The sequence below is a fragment of the Mus pahari genome, chromosome 11 (genome assembly GCF_900095145.1).
Source record: "Mus pahari chromosome 11, PAHARI_EIJ_v1.1, whole genome shotgun sequence".
NCBI lineage: Eukaryota > Metazoa > Chordata > Mammalia > Rodentia > Muridae > Mus > Mus pahari.
Window position 1 is genome coordinate 40,937,033 of NC_034600.1, and position 20,129 is coordinate 40,957,161.

Sequence of the window (20,129 nt, forward strand, 5' to 3'; positions counted from 1 at the left end):
TCTTTTCTGGTTTCAGTTTGTTTCCAAGTAGGAAATCTCCAGATGAAGGAAACAACTTGCCCCCAAAATGTTAACAGTCATTGCCGTGGGAATGTCAACCTCATTTTTTAAAATAGGATAAGTAGCAGATGTTAGAGATATGGGTGAATGAAGGGATCACTGTATGCACTTGCATGGTGTTTGTGCTACCCAGAACACCTCAAGCTCAAGGCAGTTGTATCAGTCGGGGAGAAGACAGAGAAGATGGATTCCTATAAACACTGGAGCACAACTCACAGGTACACTGTTTATCTGTTCTCTCCAGCAAAAAGCAATCACCAACAGGTTCTTTTTAATACTAGTCTAGACGAGGTTTTGCAATGTTGCAGGTTCTTAATTGTAGTAATTACTGCCCGAGAACAATTAAGCAGTCACTACCAAACATTTCTATTGAGTGAATCTAGTGTCCTATTAATAAACAGCCATGAACTTATCTCTTTCTGGAAAAACCTCCCTGGCTGGTTCCCTACTACAGAAATCTCAAGCAGGGTTTGTTCCCACACATTCAGAGTTTGTAAAACAGCTGTGTCCTCCTGAGCCAGACATGGTCCCCATTCCTCAGAGGGCCAGAGGCAGGTTCTACAGCTGCCTGCTGCCATGACTATGTTCTTGTTACTAATTAAAGGTAGTGGCTGTGAATTCAGTGTGATACACAATAAGTATTCATCACTAAGCCCAGATGACCTGGATCTGCCTGCTGTGAATCCTGTTTCCCTCTGCCTGGCTACTTTGCAAATTGCATCTGTAAGTATCTTTTCTTAGGGGAAGCAATTTCTAATCTTTAGATCAAAGTCAACTGTGAAAGATAGCTTTGCTTTTTTTTTCCCTAATCATGAATTTCATATTCTAAATTATCATTTTATCTACAACCACCTACTTCAGTGTTCTAGCTGGAACAGTATTCCTTTTTGTTTTCTGTTCTTTTGCTGGGCTGGATTTTTTTTTTTTTTTCAGGAGGGTTTCTTGTAAGCCGTATTCTCTTTCCTGCATCACACTGTGGAAACATAGGATGGCAAAGCCAGCTGTCAATCAAAGTGCTCTCTGTTCTTAGTGAAGCTGAGTCAGTCCAGCCCTAGGAGGAAGCGTGAAGGAGGCTGTTAAATCTATTCATAGATGCGGAGATGTTCCAGCCACGGTGAGAGGTTGCAAATGACGCATGAGTGCACCAGCAGTGGTATGGAGGAGGAGGCTGTTGAGGAGGAGGAGAGCAGAAATGGGGGTTGACACAGGATCAGAGAATTATAGCAAGCTCGATACCAGCCAAACCATTTCTTTGCAAAGACACAATTACAAAGGCTCGTATGAACTGCGTCTGTAGAGATGGCTGCTCTGACACATGTCCATGCCCTTTGTCTGAACTGTCATATAGAGTGGTGGCCCTGAATATACTCCTTGTATGCATGTCTAAATGCTGCTGTGTCTTCAGAGCCAGGACACCTGCAGTATTACTAACAGGTGTCATTGACTTATGGAAAATAAATGAAAGAATGTAGGTAAGATGGAAAGGGGAAGACAGCCTCTGTCCATTCTGTTTGGACAGATAAACTAAGCCCCTGGATCTAGGCCAGCAAAGAAATACTATAGTCTGGGGCCTGAAAGAGATTGCAGCAGACTGTCCTTTACAGAATTGTTAAAAGGATTTGGGGGGTTGAGGATTCAACACATTGCTCCCGGTAAATGGAAGATTACTATGGAAACTTCAGGGTTCTGTGTTATATAAGACTAACTCACCCTGATTAGTGAATATGCATGAACATATTCATGAATCCAAAAACAAATGCAAATTATCTTTCTATCATTCCTACCTATTATCAGCCATTTGAGAACCTACTGATGCGAGGGTATTAGGTATTGCTGTATATAGTATAAATACCATTAGTTCTTATCTCTATAACTACTAGATTGCTAGGAGGGTCTGGGGAGAAATGTGGCCTACGTAGATGATGGAGAGTATTGTTTCTCCAAGGTGACGACTGCTGGGTATCCCTCACTGAGATTCTGCCCATCAGGCCTATGTAATGAAAGGGAATGAAACAGAATGGTCTTCGTCAAGTGTGGTTTTAGTGGTGTCTCTCCTGTGACCAGTATCCATTCAGGAAACCAAAGATCCTCATCAGAGAATCAGACTAGATTTGATAACCTCTGAAGTCTCTTCCAGATTAAAAAGTTACAGTGTTATATGCTAAGGTTCTGTTTTTTAAAATACAGATTTTATTTTATTATCAAATATAATATAAAATATATTATTTTAATATATAATTAAGTATATATTTAGATATATTATATATTGTAAATATATAATGTAAACTATATAAATAAATATAATTGAATTATATTTATATTTATATATGTAATAAACATATAAAATAAAATAAAGTAAAATAAAATATAAAAGTACTTCAGACATTTACAAAGTACATTTTGGTTTTAGTTCCCAGCTTCATGGCCCTCACACTCCGCCTGCAACCCCTTCTTCTTCAACCAACCTCCTACCTGCACGTCTCATTTTGTGTGTAGCCCACCGAGTTTAGTAAGACTTGCTTGTTTAAAGGTGGGTGGAAGATTAATTCTAAAGCTAATAATAATAACATTAAACCTTTAGTACACAGGTAATAGGACACTTCAGAGCTTTACCGGCTGTTTCTGCCTCCAGCCTCACCTTGGTCCTGATCTCCTTCTCTCTATATATCAATCACCCTGGGTCGGTGGAAGGAGCATCTATCTCTTCGCCCCTCTTACATAATAAAGGCTTATATAATAAAGACCATGTGGAAGAGTGGGAAGGCAAAGAAGGGGGGGGGTGTTCCTTATCAGCACTGCCATTATCCTCTGTTATTGTATAGAACAGTGGTTTTGCTATGGCTTCAAAGCACGTGCAAGCTGCACACATTACAAGCTGCAGCCAATCCTTCTCTCTCTACCACACCCTCTTCCCCTCCCCCCTCTCCTCCCCATCCCCCTCCTCCCCTTCCTCCTTCACAGCTGGCCCCTTCTTTACACTTTCTTTTAAGCTATGGAAAGGCTGTGTGAGAAAATATCCTTTTTGTCTCTCTAAGTCTAGTTTGTTTTGCTTAATACAATTCATTCCACTGTCTTTGAAAAGTGTCATGACTTGATTCTTAAAAGCAGACTAATATTTTATAGAGTATATCAGACCTGGAGAAGAACTTTTTAAAGGAGACATTTATTTTTATTGTATGCATAGTGTATGTTTTTCTGTTTTTGTTTTTGGCTATGTGTAGGCTGTTGTACCACATGTGTATCTTGTTGCCAAGGAGTCCAGAAAATGGCATCAGGGCCCCTGGACCTGAAATTTCAGATGGTTGTGAGCTGGGAACTGAATGCATTCTTGGTGAGAGTAGAAAGTGCTCTTAACTGCTGAGCCAAGTCCCAAGCTCCTCTCTAACTTTGCTGTGGTTTTAAAGCAGCATAGTTCAAGGAGCTTCAGAACCCTCATCTGCATAAGCTTACTTGATCTGAGGAGGGCTCAACAAGGCTCAAAAGTAAGTCCCACCCAATTGCCTATCATGCTAATTGTATGGCAAATAAGATTTCTATATTTCTAAACTGCTGAAAAGTTTAAAAGGTGAATACTTTATGACACGTTAAGGTTATCTAATCACATTTTGCTGTCTGTTGACTAAACTTTCTGTAAGCATGCACAAACACACATAATTAGTAGTGTATAATATGTGAAGATTTTTGAGGTGATGCTTGAAATCCATATTCTAAGGCCTTTTTATAGAAAACATGTGTCAACTCTGACTAAATGATCCAGTTAGTCATTGAAAATTAAATCCCTATAATTTGAATAAGATTTTAAATTTATTTTTAGTTTTATTTTTTACCTTTTGAAATAAAAACTTAAGTATTTTACAGGTTTGTGGGATTACAGCATCATGTTCCCATGCACTATTTACTGAGTCATAAATCAGGGTCAACATCAACCTCATCAAATACTCTTTCTTGTATTGACTTTATTTAATTTGTGTGCACTTAATAAGCAGATTTATTTATAAATTTAGTGGACTTTATTAGAAATAATTCTACAAAGCCATCCTTTAGCGGAGGGAGATGGCTCAGAAGCTTTGGTTTTGAATGGGCCCAGGTTCCCATCCCCTGTACCAGCATAGCATTTCACAACTATCTGTAACTCCAGTGCCACAGGATGCAAGTCATTCTTTTGGCCTCAATAGGTATTGCACCCATCAGGTGCACATATACACATACAGGTAAGATATTTGATAGAAATAAAATAGCATAGAAAATAAATACAAACAGATCTCAAAAAAAAAAAAAGAGAGAGAGAGAGTAAAAGCTTACTTTTAAAAATCCTTTATATAAGCAGGAAAACAGTGCCGTAAATAAGTGCCTACTAGGCACCACACCGCTGCTATTTCACATCATTTTTCAGATGCACACATTGAACCCTAGGCAGGAGAGGCTTCCAAAGGCAAGGCATACATACTCTCTTGGCTCCCTCATTTCTCCCTGTTAGCCTACTCTAAAGACCTTCCCTTCTGAAGAAAGCTCCCCATATAACACATCAGCATTTCAGAGGATGAAGATGTCTCCAAGTGCCTCATGAGAAAGAGTCTTGCTGGAGAAGGTGAGTGTCTTTGCAGAAATATTTCTGCTCTGCTCCTAGCTGAGCAGGTACTTCACAGCTCAGCTGCCACTGTGGGAGGGGTTCTAGCAATAAGAAATTTATAATCAAATTTCCATTGGTTTCTTTTTTTCTCCCTATTCTTTCAAGTCTAAAAAAATTAGCAGAGAGAGAAATGTCTTCAGATAATAGAGCCCCTGTCTAGCTGCAGAGCTTGGGTGATTCGTCCTCCCCAATATATAACACTGGTCTGTTTCAAAGCACATGTACCACAGCCAAGAAATAAACCATCCCAGTGAGGTGATTATTTGCAACCAATGCCCACTTAACTTAAAAATTCTATAGTTTCTTGAAATTGACTTCTGAGGTCTTGTGCTGACAGGATCAGAATTTTGGCTGTCATAATTATCCATGGTTCGGCCAGTGTGGAGAATCAGATGTACATTGTACATTAGCAATTGAACACACTGTGGTGGGTCTTGAATCAGAATTCCAGTGTCTCTAGGTCTTTTCCCTGATGGTTTCCTCAGAAAATGTTTGTCATGTCACTTCAGGGAAGCAACAGAAGGCACTGCTTTTGCATAGGACATGTATGGAAATGGAGCAACCAGAGAGATGCTCCCAGGCCCTGCCTGTCTCAGTGATGAGTGATGACCAGTTTAGTCACCCTTTCCTTGTTTGTCACAACGTGTGAAGCTATGTGGATTGGAAAACTTGAGGTCCTATCTGGCAATCTGACTAGAGTGGAGTACTGAGGGCATGGTGCATGATAATTTCAATTCTTCCCCTTGGGAGGATCCCCAAGGCTGCGACCTAGAGACCAGACCCAGAGTGCTAGACTCAAGGGAGCACATGAACACAGTGAGCTGGGTAAAGACTGGAGTTTATTAATAGCTACTCTAAAGGCTGTGCCAACTTTAAAGCTCTGTTTAATTCTGCCATGAGCAGTGTGTCTGCTCTGAAGGAGAACCCAGGGCCAGGGAGCTGAAAGATGTCGTTATCCAACCCACAAGCACCTTCTCTGGGCTGGGAACTGTGTACAGAAACAAAGCAAGATGTATAAGCAGGAGCAGTAAGCCTCCCCAGGTGCTGCTGCTCATTGGTGCCAGTTTCCATAGCCTTATCTTGGCCAGAGGCCTGCTTGAGAGTAACAGCCCTTGCCCTCCACACCATTTCATCTGCTTCAAGCCCAAGCACGGATGGTTCACCTTCTGTAGTAGTAGCTATTCAAAAACCCCATGAACATGCTCTTGTCCACAGTCTGCACAAATGCAAGGAGGGCTTTGAAAACACATAAGCACATGATGATCTAAGTGATAAGCTTCATCCATATTCCTCTGGGTCAGAAACAGATTCTGGGTAATTTATGCTAGGAGATGTTCTTTCTGGTACAAGAAATGGTACCTTGCTGCATAGCTAATAAAATGCATCATCTGTCAGCATTGAAGAGCCCTTTCCGTCCTTAATTATTATCATTACGCACAAGTGTAAGTGCTCTGGAATTTCATCTTGGGGTGGGGCTCTGTGAACAGCTCTTAACTTCCCTAAAGGGCTCTCTGAGAGCAGGAAGCCTGCCCTTGGAGATCAACACATCACCGCCACCACTCCTTTGAGTGGCTGTTATTTGGGATTGTTTTAGTGACAACTGTTTGGATGACAAAACTATGTAAATTCTGTGGTTAGAAGAACTGATAGTCTCCTGGCTACTATGTTTTTGCTAGCTGACTTCCCAGCTGAGGCCACATTGTCATCTTTCCAAAAGTTGCCAAGGGGATTCCCACATTTCTCCTACACTACCAAGCATCCTTTACAGGCACAAAATAAAAACCCTTTGGAGTGGACTCTTTAACTTGATGCATCATCTCTTCGTTAGCAAAAGAAATCAGAGTGAAGCAGTCGACATTGTTAATGGCACCCTTCTGCTTGCAGCCCACATTTGTGACCCTCCCATGAGTGTACAGGGCCCCTGCCATATGGTTAAGTCTGTGGGGGTTGCTGTGGGATTTCAGAAAAATTATGAGACAGCCTTCTTTTTTAGAGGGGCTTATAATTCAATGATGAGCTGTCCTCTGGAGAGATAGAAAAAAAAAATGGTTCACAAACATCAGCCTTATGTCAGACAGATTTGGAATTCAACTTTACCCTCCCACTTTCAGGCTGATTGAGTCAGAGTCCCAAATTTCATCTCTTGATTTCACATTTCATCATTTGAAAACTGGGAATGCCGATAACTCCTCTGAGACAAAGTTATGAGTGGGAAGGAAAAAGGACACTCACTGAACAGGGAAAGTACTAATGAGGACCATGGTAAAGATGGTTAAATGGTGTGAAGGGATGGGATAGAGTAGCTATAAGTAAAATCAATAATGATGATGATGGCATGTATATCTGATACACATTTGAGAAAAGAGAGAACCCTTTGGAGCAAAAATAATAATAATAATAAATGTTTTAGAATTGTCTTAGTTGGTATTTTTACTGTTGTGAACAAACCCCATGAACAAGGAAGGCAAGTCTTATAAGGACATTTAATTGGGTCTGGTTACAGGTTCAGAGGTTCAGTCCATTATCATCAAAGCAGAAAACATGGCATCATCCAGGCAGACATGGTAGACAAAGAGCTGAGAGTTCTGTATCTGGATTAGAAGGCCTCCAGGAGAAGACTGACTTTCAGGGTGTTAGAAGAAGGGTCTCAAAGCCCATGCCAAAGTGACAAGCTTCCTAAAAGGCCACAACTATTCTAACAAGGCCAAATCTCCTAATAGTGCCACTCTCTGGGCCAAGTAGAATTTAAGCTAATTTAAAAATTAAATGTAGAATTCAGTTAGGGGGAGGTTAAAATGTAAACATTCCAAGTGGACATAGTAGCTGTGTCTATTAGAAGCATTCAGTCTGTGCTGTGACCTGTTATAGAATTCCACTAAAGGAATCTCATTTAAATATATTTCTTCACCAAGTGAGTAAGGGCTTCATCCCAAAGCTCCTTTGTAGAGACCTCCATTGATATGTTTTCAGGTTTAGTTTCTCAGCAACCTCCTCTAAATCTTTGGTTCTATTGCACTTCCAGAGGTAACACCCTTGGATATCCCAAATGATACTGGACTATCTCTAGTGAGACTCTACAGAATCACAGGGTCCTGGAGTGTCAAAGAAGAAAGCAGGCAGAGAGAACCAGCTAGATGGCAAATTAAGATGGCTGACCTTAAAGCAGAAGGAGGGGTTCTCAAGCCAACGAACGCAAGCAGCCTACAGAACTAAAGAAGAAAAAGAAATTCCTTCAACTCATGATGAGACCGGTATAACTTGGTTTCTATTGAATGAGCGTGTACTGAACAAATAATTCATCGTAGAATTGTAAAATAATGCATTCGAGTTGCTTTAATCCATCCGCATTTGCTGTTTGGACATAGCAGCAGTAGACACAGATACAAAAGCCTTTCATTGATGCAGACAGCCCAAACTTGTATTCTACATTTAAACTGTTGCTCTCGTACTTAAACTTCAAGAACTTTCTTACACAGGGAAGCATTTAGCTTGTTCTATTAGTTGTACAATGAAAGTCAGATGACAGTGGGATCTTTAACTCTCTTCAAAGAAAATTACTCTCATCCTAGAATTCTCCAGAGGTTTGGGTATTTTAGCCATGAAGATGAAAGGTAAGGGAGAGAAGAAGTGGGAGATAGATACAGTGCTTTGTGTAAATGCCTCTTAGTCTGGGTATTGCTGACTTTTTATCCCGGTAGGATTCTATCTTTCCTGTTTTATGCTTATTTGTGTTTTATTTCATACCATGGAAACAATTCTGCTTCTAATGGCAGCACATCATGAGGTGTGTGTTTGGCACTTGTTCCATGGTTGGTCATGCTACTCATGTAGCTTTCTGTAAGCTTTCCAACCATTTAAAGGAGTCACCAGTGTTATTCTTGTCTCAGGGGAGAAGTTTGAGGCGGGGTCTTGTCACATGGTCTTGGACAGTCTTTTGTCACTCTTTTAGTGAGTACTCATTGGGGCTATAATTTCATTCCATGCTGTTGATGGTCAAGATTCTGGTTACCACTCATCTGCTCTTGACTGTTGATTCCATCAATGACTACTGGTTGTTATTGTGCCTTTCTCTTTGTGTTGTTAACTAGAATTCAATGCAATACTTCTCTTCCAGTTTTACTGAGTTATTTATTTCTGATTTCAACTTCTTTGTTCTTACTTTCCACAATGATTTTACTGCATTGCTGGTCAAATCTTACAAGAGTTAAAAACAAAAGCTGTCTTAATCTATCACTGGGCAAATTGAAGGAGATTATTCAATGTAAATATTCATGACACTATGTGGCCCATAGATGGGGTAACTATTTAGTGTCTTCTTGCAATGTTTACTTGCACATTAAATAGACATGTAAAAAAACTAGTCGAGTGTACCTGGGAATAGTGACCCACCACTGGAAAAAATAATGGCCACATAATACTGCAATGCTCTCATCCCAATTTCATTTGCTTTGTTCCTCCTGTGGCTTTTGAGCACGACTAATAAGTGGATCTAGGAACATTTCACTTCTATTTCTAGCTGGTGTCACTGCTTCAAGTGATGAAGTTTGTTTATCTGGTCAGGAGCTATAAGGAATAAGTGTGTGTCTTGCCTTACTGCCCCGTCATCCCTGTCAGTTTGATGGGATGCCAGAAGCTTCTTGTGATTTTCTTGGTGGGAGGCAGATTAATAGGTATGGGGAACACTCATTTTTCAGTCCAAGTTCGGAGGAACTCATGTCTCTGATTTGATCCTTTATTGATTTTATAGATTTAGACAGCTTTGGGGCCAGTCTTCCCCTGTGCTGATAAAGAAACTCAGACTGTGCCAAATGCTGAGTAGTTAACTCCTCATGCACCACCAGGGACAATACACCCAATTGAGGAAGGCATAAAACCTGAGGGTCTACTCAAAAAGGGGCACCCTTCAAATATGCCATTTATGAAACAGGCATTGAAGACTGATCTACAGAGGCATTTATAAGTGGACATTTTCCCTCTAATAGAAACAGTATTGTCCATCAGACCTCAGTAACCTTAATGTTGGGGAAATAAAATAATTACAGCTACACCAAGTATAAAAAGGACAGAATTTATTTATCAATCAAGAAAGTAAAAAGCCTGGGTATTTCTTCTATTTTACACTGATCCCTAAGTTCTTTCTCATTTTGTACAGGACCATAACACACTGTACTAGTTAACGTCTCTTCATCCTTTGTCACATTGTGATGAAGCCTCCATGACAGGAGGACACACTGGGTTCAGATCCTCCATACGTTGAAATGGCAGAAGAAAAATGCAGTGTTTATGAGTTCAAGAGTTTAAGTCTGAAACAGGGACTGGCATTCTAAAAGAAAAGTGTAAACAGATGCCAGAGTAAACGCACAGCTCACTGAAAGAGACTGTGGAATTATTTCCAGGAGAGTAATGGTTAGGACAAGAGTAAAGGGTTACTAGCTACTTCAAGGTCTATTTTGTTTGAATGTCTTAGATTCAGTAAATAAATGCCAGAGAACAGGTACTGCAACTTAGCAAATGCAGTGTTTTATCTGTACCTTGCTTAGGTTTTCTACTCTCATCTGATGCGTTCTATAAACTCTAGATAAAATATTATCTAACAGTTGTAGTCACAGGAGTAAACAGCTCACTGTGGTGTCACTATAATCACCATGGGATGTTACATGATCGCTGTCTTGCTTCTCCAGCGTTTTCTCGATCTCTGCACAATTTATAGGTGCTGCAAATGCATGTAACCTGAAGCACCGCAAGCCTTATATCATCATGGCCTTACCTTGGCATGGGAGAGGGAGCCTCTGACAGTGGCTCTCAGACAGTCATTCAGCACCCGAATGAGCAGACAGAAATCAAGCTGGAGACCTAAGTGATCCCAATGGCTTCAAGTGGGGAAATGGAAATGAGTTTCCACTGCGTGATAAGACCAAATCTGAGCCCAAATAGAAGTCCACAGGCTACACTGGAATCTCATAAGTGTCTGGTGATTTCCTTTTAGCCAGTCTTGCTCTGTTGCCCAGGGTGACCTCAGACTCCTGGCCTCAAGAGGTCCTCTTATCTCAGGCTTCCACGAGGCTGGGACTACAGGTTTATACCATCACAGTTAGTCGAAGACCAGAGAATGATGCTCCATTACATCTTATCCCAGTAACTCCTCTCTCACATGTTTAATTCCTAAGATATCCCAGATATTCCCCGGTCTACAAAATATGGTGAAGGTCACTAGTCCGATGAGGGACGCCATAAAAGGAGATGAGCTGAAGGTCAAATATAACTTTGAAGCAAATGGCAACAATAATAAATACATGGTCTAACCTCTTACCTATGTAAAATGAACACTCTAAGATATCTGTTACTGGCCAGTACCTTTAAAAAAAATTAGTCGGGTTCCTAAATATCACACTGTGAAACATCTAAGATGGCTGGAGGCCCAAGATAAAATAATAATTATTAGTGATTCAGTATAGACAAGGAAATTATATAACCCATTGAATATTTTGACTAAAAAGACACTTATTGAATTTATAGGTTGTAATATTGAGTGCTCTCTGACTACAAGTTTTACAGTGGAGCAAAGCTATTCATTCAATAAACATAAACTCAGCACAGTTACATTACATAGGTTGAGCTAACCTGTTTCCCATTTGACTACCATACCCTCCTAACATTGTGCACATATAGCTTACATGGTTGCAAACTCCATAATAATTGTATGGGAGAGAAATACTATATTTGAAAACAATATACCACAACAGGAATTCAGAAAACTGATCACCCATTGAGGAAGCTTCCGGACACAATGAAACTGAAATTTACAGCTCGAGAATTAGTCCTATAGAGAGTGGCTGTGTGCTTTCTCCCTACACCCAGAGGGAAGATAACCATCAGATATTGTGCACAGTCTGCCCCTAAATCCAGGATGGACTGCAATTCTGAGAATATTTGGTGTATCTCTATGCATTCCAGTGTCATTTCAAGCAACATATAGGAATCTAAATAGGTAAAGGTCAAGGACTTTAGTTCAGGGAATCCTATGTATTATCTATATATGAAAGAACTATTTATTCAAGATATTCAACAAATTTTCAGATATTAGTTCAGTTTCCTAAGATGAGAATTCTCAACTAAAACACCCCAACACTGGAGAGTGTGGCAGTAATTTCTGAAGTCAATCCTGGATTGTTGTTCTAATTAATAATGGTAAAATCAATAAAATATCCTGAAAGACTCTTGCAGTATTTTGTGCATTTGTTTCCTGCAGATGTTGTAACAAGCTCCCTTGCCTGTGTGGCTTAAATAAGGGAAGCACGCTCCCTCAACATTTGGAAGAATGGAAGTCTGATGTTGAGGTGGTAACTGGCTTGGTCCTTCTGAAGGAAGAATCTAGTTCAGGTCTTTCCCCATTGTAGAAAATTGGCTTCTCCTGTGGCCATTCATAATTCTGTCTCTTTGTGAATGTCCTTGTGAGCCTTTTGAAAGAAATCAGCCACACCAATATTGAGGACCATGCTAATGACTTATTTACATTTTATTGAAAATAGATTTTTTTTCATGGTGTGGTTACAGTTTCCCATCCCCCAAATCCTCCTAAATCCTCCCCATCTCCCCATCCCCTCAAACCCACACTCTTTTTGCTCTCTCTTTTTAGAGAACAAACGGCATCTAAAACGGGGAGGGGGAAACATAAGATAAAACAAAACCAAACAAGCCCAAATAGAACAAAACAAACAAATGGCAGAAAAAAAAAGAGCCAAAGAAAAAGTACAAGAGACTCATGCAGACCCCAAAATACAGACATTTGTACACACCAAAATCCCATAAAGACAGAAAACTAAAATCATATTATATAATCAATGACCTGCAGGAGAAGGAAAATACTCACATGAAACATTATGAACCCCTCGCCCACAAAGGTGGGGATGAGGCCTGCCCTCAAGTGTCATTTGTGTACCCACTGAGACTCCATTGGAGAAAATTATTTTTGCCTTAATGAATAGCAACCAACTGTAGAATGCTTGTGGGTGAGGAATACATAGGGGTTTGTCTTCTCTCCCCCTCTCAGCACTGGGACCCCATTGTGCAGGCCCTGTGCATGTGGCCACAGTATCTGTGAGTTCATACATGTGCCAGTCCTGTTGTGTCTGGAAGGCCTTGTCTCCTTGGTGTCCTCCATCCCCACTGACTCACAATCTTTCTGCTTCTTTTTCTTCAGGCTTCGCTGAGCTCTGAGGGGAGGAATTTGATGGAGACATCCTATTTAGGACAGTGTTTCAAGGTCTCTCACTCTGTACTTTATCCAGTTCTGGGTCTCTGATTTGTTCCCATCAACTTCGGGATTCATGTTAACTTGTTGACCTATGTCCTGCTCTTCAGTGCTTCCTTTCTACTTGATTCAGATCTGAAAATGCTTGGAAATGATCTCTGAGCACTCTGTCGCCTGGGTCCAGACTCTCAGGAAATAACCCCCAAACCTCAGCCCTAAGTAAGGACAGGCTCTGACATCACTCCAGTGCTCACATCGGACATTTTGTCTTATGATTTTCTTTGAGTCTATCCCTTTTCCATCCTCTCCTCCTGTTTTCTTCACTTCCGTCCACAGCAGTCTACACATAGAACCAGAATCACAAGAGGAAGCATGATGTCATGTGTTTGTGGTCTTCATAAACCTGTGTTGTTTTCCATTTTAGTACTTTAAGTTGTGTTGATAAAAAACAATAAAGTTACCAGAGACACTGAAATTGATAGAGGAGAAAGTGGGGAAAGGCTTCGGAGATATGGGCACAGGGCAAATATTCCTGAACACTGCTTGTGGACGTTGTACATCGTGGTGCGCACTAGGCTCCGCACCACGATGTACTAATTAATTAATTAAAAAATAAAAAATAAAAAAAAAACAATAAAGTTTATATGGTTTATCTCTTTAACAAAAGGAGTCAATATGCATTGTTAACCATTACTTCAGTCACCTGCACTGACTACCCACTTTAAGTGTAAGCTTTTTCTTAGATGAAAAGAGAAGATCAAATGTCTATGTAAGTCTTCATTTAACAAGCCTTCTCCTCGCCGCCTCCTCTTTTGTTTTCTGAGATAGGATGCCATTATATCACCGAGGCTGGCCTAGAACAGACAGAGACATGAGGACCTTCCAGCACACAGCACATGTAGGCCTTAGACACCTGCTTGCTGCCAAGTCACACAGCCAAGACATAGGACGTCATGCAGGGTCCTGCCAGTCGTGTGGCTGGTCTGCCTGCTTGTGGACGTTGTACATCGTGGTGCGGAGCCTAGTGCGCACCACGATGTACAACGTCCACAAGCATCCTTAGAATAAGGAACAAAATACCCAAGAAAGGATATAGGTACAGAGACAAATTTAGAACTAAGATGAAAGGATGAACAATCCAGAGTCTACCCCATCCGGGAATCCATCCCATCATCAGCCACCAAACCCAGATACTAATGCACAAGCCAGCAAGATTCTGCTGAAGAGACCCTGATATAGTGGCCTCTTGTGTGGCTGTGCCAGTGCCTGGCAAACACTGAAGTGGATGCTCACAGCCAGCTATTGGATGGAACACAGGGCCCCCAATGGAGGAGCTAGAGAAAGTACCCAAGGACCTGAAGGGGTCTGCAACCCTGTAGGTGGAACAACAATATGAACTAACCAGTACCCCCTGAGCTCGTGTCTCTAGCTGCATATGTAGCAGAAGATGGCCTAATCNGCCATCATTGGGAAGAGAGGCCCCTTGGTCTTGTAAACTTTATATGACCCAGCACAGGGGAAGACCAGGGCCAAGTAGTGGGAGTGGGTGGGTAGGGGAGCAGGGGCGGGGGGGTATAGGGATAGCATTTGAAATGTAAATAAAGAAAGTGATAATAATAATAATAATAATAATAATAATAATAATAATAATAATAATAATAAATAAATTAATTAATTAATTAAAAAATAAAAAATAAAAAAAAAACAATAAAGTTTATATGGTTTATCTCTTTAACAAAAGGAGTCAATATGCATTGTTAACCATTACTTCAGTCACCTGCACTGACTACCCACTTTAAGTGTAAGCTTTTTCTTAGATGAAAAGAGAAGATCAAATGTCTATGTAAGTCTTCATTTAACAAGCCTTCTCCTCGCCGCCTCCTCTTTTGTTTTCTGAGATAGGATGCCATTATATCACCGAGGCTGGCCTAGAACAGACAGAGACATGAGGACCTTCCAGCACACAGCACATGTAGGCCTTAGACACCTGCTTGCTGCCAAGTCACACAGCCAAGACATAGGACGTCATGCAGGGTCCTGCCAGTCGTGTGGCTGGTCTGCAGCAGAAAGCTCCACAATGTGCAAGCATGTGGTGGACAGGTGGGTCAAAAAGGGACATGCTGCATCTTAGGAAGTCTTAAGAAGGAAGATGGAACTGAAGACTCAAAAGGTAGAGAGTAAGTAGCCTGTGGTGAGTGGCCAGCCCCACCACTTGGGCTATGGTGAGATCCTAGCCTGAGCTCCCGCTGAAGGCCATGTCTGGGTCTGCAGCAACACAGCAACAGGGGTGGGTGACGATCTTCATGTCTCCTATTACTACTAGAGAACATGGAGATGTCCCTTGTGGAGGCACCCTCTGGGGACCACTTGGATGTCCAAGGGCTGTGCAGAAACTGTCCCTGACTCTCAGTGGCTGCAACTCTGGAAAGTTGGCCTCAAGTCTCATATTTAACAGTACTTAGGAGAACATTCCCTGAGCCTCATCTGGGCAGCCCAACAAAGGTGACCCTGGTGGTGGTGGCACAGGTGAGCCAGCCCCAAAGGAGAGAGTGTAGGAGAGCTGGCCCTACCATTTGTCTAGTTTACCATGAGGTGGGGATTGGGGGTTGAGGTTGGGGTGGTGCCCTCATCCCTTCCCCATCTTCACTTGCAGTAGTCGGTAGAGGTGGCCCTGAGAGTGGGAAAGCAGGAGAGCTAGCCTTGTGTCATGGCTGGCTATAGCACTTGAGGGAGAGTGGGCTCTGAGCTTTGCCTGGGCAGCACAGTGGAACTGACCCTGATGGTGAAGGCACAGGTGAGTAAGTCCCAAGGGCATGAATGCAGAAGAGATGGACCAGCCCCTCACAGGCTTGAAAAATTGGGTCCCGCCCTTGACTAGGCAGCACAGTGGAGCTGGGCCTGGAAGCATGGGTGTGGTGCAGGTGACAGACCCAAGGGCATGGGAGCAAAAGAGCTGACCCTGCATCCTCCTGATGGCAATGGGGGCACTGGATGTCCTAGCTGGAGCAGTGCTGGAGGACTAAGTCTGGTGGTGTGGACAAAGGAAAGCCAGCATGCTGATCAGCTCAGCTATCACCCAGGCCCAGATCCAGGGCTCTGAGTTGACCCACCCCCAAATCTACATCATCTGTGAGAGGGCCAGTCATGCTGATCCAAACCTGCAGGATCTCCATTATAGAGGACAACAACAGGATAAGTGAGAGGACTCTCAGTGAGGATCCAATATTGATGTCACAAAAGCCAGAGGCCATGAATCAAACCAATGAAAATTTGCAAATGAAGATGTGTAGACAGAGGGATATGCTAGGGGACACACTGTGACATAGTACAGCTTTGGTGATGAGGTGTTTTTCTGGGCTTTGTTTGGTTGTGTGCTTTTTAGTTTTGTGAGGGGGGAGTTGCAAGGAGAAGAGGAGATGGAGACTTGGGGGGGGCAGAAATGAGGTGCATGATGTGAAACTCACAAAGAATCAAGAAAATGTTTATTTTAAAAGGGCTCACTTAATATAAGGTGTTTATAATGGTGACTTCACACCCATTTTTATATAGTAGGTTGATTTGCATAATATTATATACAAAAAAAATGTGATAAAATGATGTGAAACAAAGTTTCATCCAGATGTTCACATTCAGTGTTTGTATGACATCGGGGATTTTGTCTCGGGGAAGAAAACAGATAAGAGGGTCTTTTCTAAAAACAGCTGTGTGGTTCTTTCCACCTCGTTTGTGTCTTCTTGTCCTGTACCCTGGCCCAGGTAATGCTGACATACGGTGGTACAGAGTATGTTTATTAGTTTCTGCAGAAATTTAAATCATATATTTTTACATGAATCAAATGATAGGTTATAAATGAAATTAATCATCTATAATCTTTCCTATAAGTAGAAGTTAATTGTATTTTGATATATATCTATAAATATAATATTGTTAGCAACATATAATTAACACATTCATAGAAATACAAACATTAAAATATTTTCTGGCTCTTTGGTCCAGGATCCCAAGCACCCGTTCTTCTACTAGAACAGGCTACAAACTTAAATGTCCAAACACTTTTAACATTATTCTTACTACTTGCAGAATATGAATGAGAATTATGCCATATGCTGTATGAGATTTTGATCTGACTAAACTTTGGTTTAAGGGCAACTGCAGAATGAAATATTTTATAGCGTGTACATGTATATATGTATGGTATATGTATATGCTCGTGTGAGTGTGTATGTGAATGTGTGTACATGTATGCATGCATGTAGAAGCCAGACATTGAAGTGAGGCATCTTCCTCAATCATTGTCCACCTTGTATTAAGCAGACAATCATATATATATATATATATATATATATATATGCCATATGTATTCTGTATATATTCTATATATACATCTATATCTCTCTATATATATATGTAGATATCTCTCTCTCTCTCTCTTTCTCTCTCTCTCTCTCTATATATATATATATATACAGAATATATCATACACACACACACACACACACACACACACACACACACATATGATCTGTATCTTTTACGACCACTGCAATCCAGATATCTACAAAAAGGCAGGGGATAGGAAGTCAAAGGGTAACCTGAACTCCAGAACAAATCTGAACTAGCCTTGGCTATATATCAAGATGCTGTCTCAAAAGACAAATGAGAAAAATAATTTGAAGGGTGATTTCCCTGAAATGCAAAATAATGTATATGTGTAATATAAATTGAAGTCATTATAATCTTTAACCCAGAAACCTAAAATTAGACATAAATACAGAGCTTAAAGATGATCTTGACATTATTGTCTTATAAAAATCTTCATAGGAATTGTTTAAATGTTATGAATTGCAAATATAATTTTGGATTATCTCTCTGAGTTTGTATGTATTATTCATGGGTGTAGAACATACATACATAGGAAAACTGCCTAACTCAAGTTCATGTCAATTAAGCTTCCTTTGAAATCTTCAAAAATAGCAATTATTTCATCAATGGTGATCCACTATTTATAGTCTCCTTTGGGACAATTCTTACAAAATGTTTCTTAATAATGCAATTCTAAGTATTTCTCCTTGTTAAGAAGAGCTACAGAATTTTTTTACGCATCTCTGATATTAAGTGCCATGTTTAAAGGTTCAGCAAGAACAATGTCCAAGATTTTGTTTTACCCCTTGGAACAAGCTTTTGCATGTCCTTCCAAAATAAATAAAATCTCACAAAATATAAGGGCACAATGCACACACACACACACACACACACACACACACACACACACACACAGAGACAGACAGACAGACAGAGAGACAGAGAGGTGCAGAATCTTTTTACTTGATACCAAAAATAGTAATTATTTTTTGAAATTTGGTGACTGAAAATATATTCGGGATGATATGCAAAGTGCTAAGTGAGACATGGTTTGAACTTGGATGTACTTACATTTCTGAAAGCAGATCGGGGCTGTTTTGAACATAAGTCCAGTATGCCTGACACACTTTGCTTCCTCTGAGCTCTCCTAACAAGGGAAGAAAAGTCTATTTTTAATTTCCTACTTCATAAATTCTGTTCTTTACTCTTCTAGGACTGGTTATTCAAGGGGATGATCTATCTGTGGAGATAAGACGACAGTTGATGGATTTCTGGCCCCTGGCTGCAGTCGAGGTTGGCTTGAAATGAGGCTGCCTGGGTGTGTGCACCTGCAGCAAAAGCAGGAGGAAGGAGCCATGCAAAGAGGACGGCCCTATGTGGGGAGACGTTTCACTGGTCATTCTTTACAAAGAAAATAAAAATGAGACTTCTTGTTGGCTTTCTTACTTAGTGCTTCCAAAACCCCCTTCCTCTTACCTGTCTCATAGAGTCTAATGTTTTGAAAATAAAATAAAAGATTAAAAAAAAAAACAAAAAACAAAAAACAAAAAACACAGGTACCCCATGCTGATGTTTAACAGAGAACGTAGAAGAACAAATCTCTGTGTTTCGACAGAGATTAGATTTTGCCCACTGAGATCTTCAGCTCGCTCTGCCTCATTTATCATTGAGATGGGCTTCACGGGGTCAGAAGCAACCTCAGCAGGTGGTGTACAGAGCTGATGGCTGGTGGTCGCATGGACCAGATGTGCAGCCAAAGCAGACATGACCAAAAGAACCTGGAAGGAAAACAACAGAAAGCAAGCATGCAGGGAACGGAGCAGACACTGGTAAGACCTTCCCCACATGGATTTAAAGAAATAGAGTCACCATTATTCCATGGCCCAGAGAATGTCATATCCAGAGGAATTATTTTAAATAGATTCTGAACCTGACAATGAAGCCCTGACAGGTGGTTGAGCTGTGTTTCCAGTTGGTGAAAAGGTTTTCAGAACAGAACATGGCTGGTTCCTCCAAGATCTACAAAGGGAAGATCTAGAGACACACTTTCTCACTTCTGCACTTGTCCACCACCCAGGAAGATCCTTAAAAGCCTGTTACTAATGTTTACCAACTGCTTTAATAACTTAGGATTTAAAAGGGTATATCTGAAAGAAGAGGCTGGGCTGGAACTTGGAAGGCAGTCAGAAATCCAGCCCTGCAAGTCTAATGGTTTGTTTTCAGCCTTTATTTAACCACCTTCTGCTATCAAGAAACCTCCAAGTACTCTGGGGAAGTTTATACAGAAGGAAATGGAGAAAGTGTACATTGTTTTTGAGTTGTTTTGTTAAGACTCCTGGATGGCAAGGGTGTGTGTTTTATAATTATGAAAGTTTGCTCAGCTTGTAGAGATGTCGTAGGTTTCAATCTGACAGCCAACCAAGATCCGGTAGCATGCCGTGCCACCTTAGAAAAGCAAACGCTCGAGAGCCCTTGAATCATCTTAAATTCTGCCCTTGAAATGGCTATAAATGAACTTGGCTGCTATCCAATGTAGGCCAGCAGAGAGAACATGCCAGGGGGAAATGTTTTTGTCCGTGCTGGAATGACCAGCTGTCACTACGTGCCAGCAAGTGGAGGGCACAGAATTGGCGGATCTGTGGGAATAAGCAAACAGTCCTGCTTTCTCCACAGAAACTCATTTCCCTCTGTGGCATATTGACAATTGTGAGCTATGTTTGCAAAGTGACTTGTGTGCAAGCAAAGCATCCAGTAGGGTAGAGGCAAATATTTACCCCAGCAGGTCTTAGAAGCTCAAGCTCGTTCTTCACAGAAACACAGATTAAC

The 20,129-nt window shown here is 41.0% G+C and overlaps 1 long non-coding RNA gene across 1 annotated transcript; it reads left to right on the forward strand.

The window, feature by feature from the left end:
- Positions 1-1,330: 1,330 nt before the first annotated feature.
- LOC110328761 lies at positions 1,331-18,737 on the forward strand. The gene is made up of 5 exons (XR_002380883.1): positions 1,331-1,532; positions 2,478-2,590; positions 4,454-4,648; positions 14,844-15,041; positions 18,517-18,737. It is a non-coding gene; the product is annotated as an uncharacterized LOC110328761 (long non-coding RNA).
- The last annotated feature ends 1,392 nt before the right edge of the window (positions 18,738-20,129 follow it).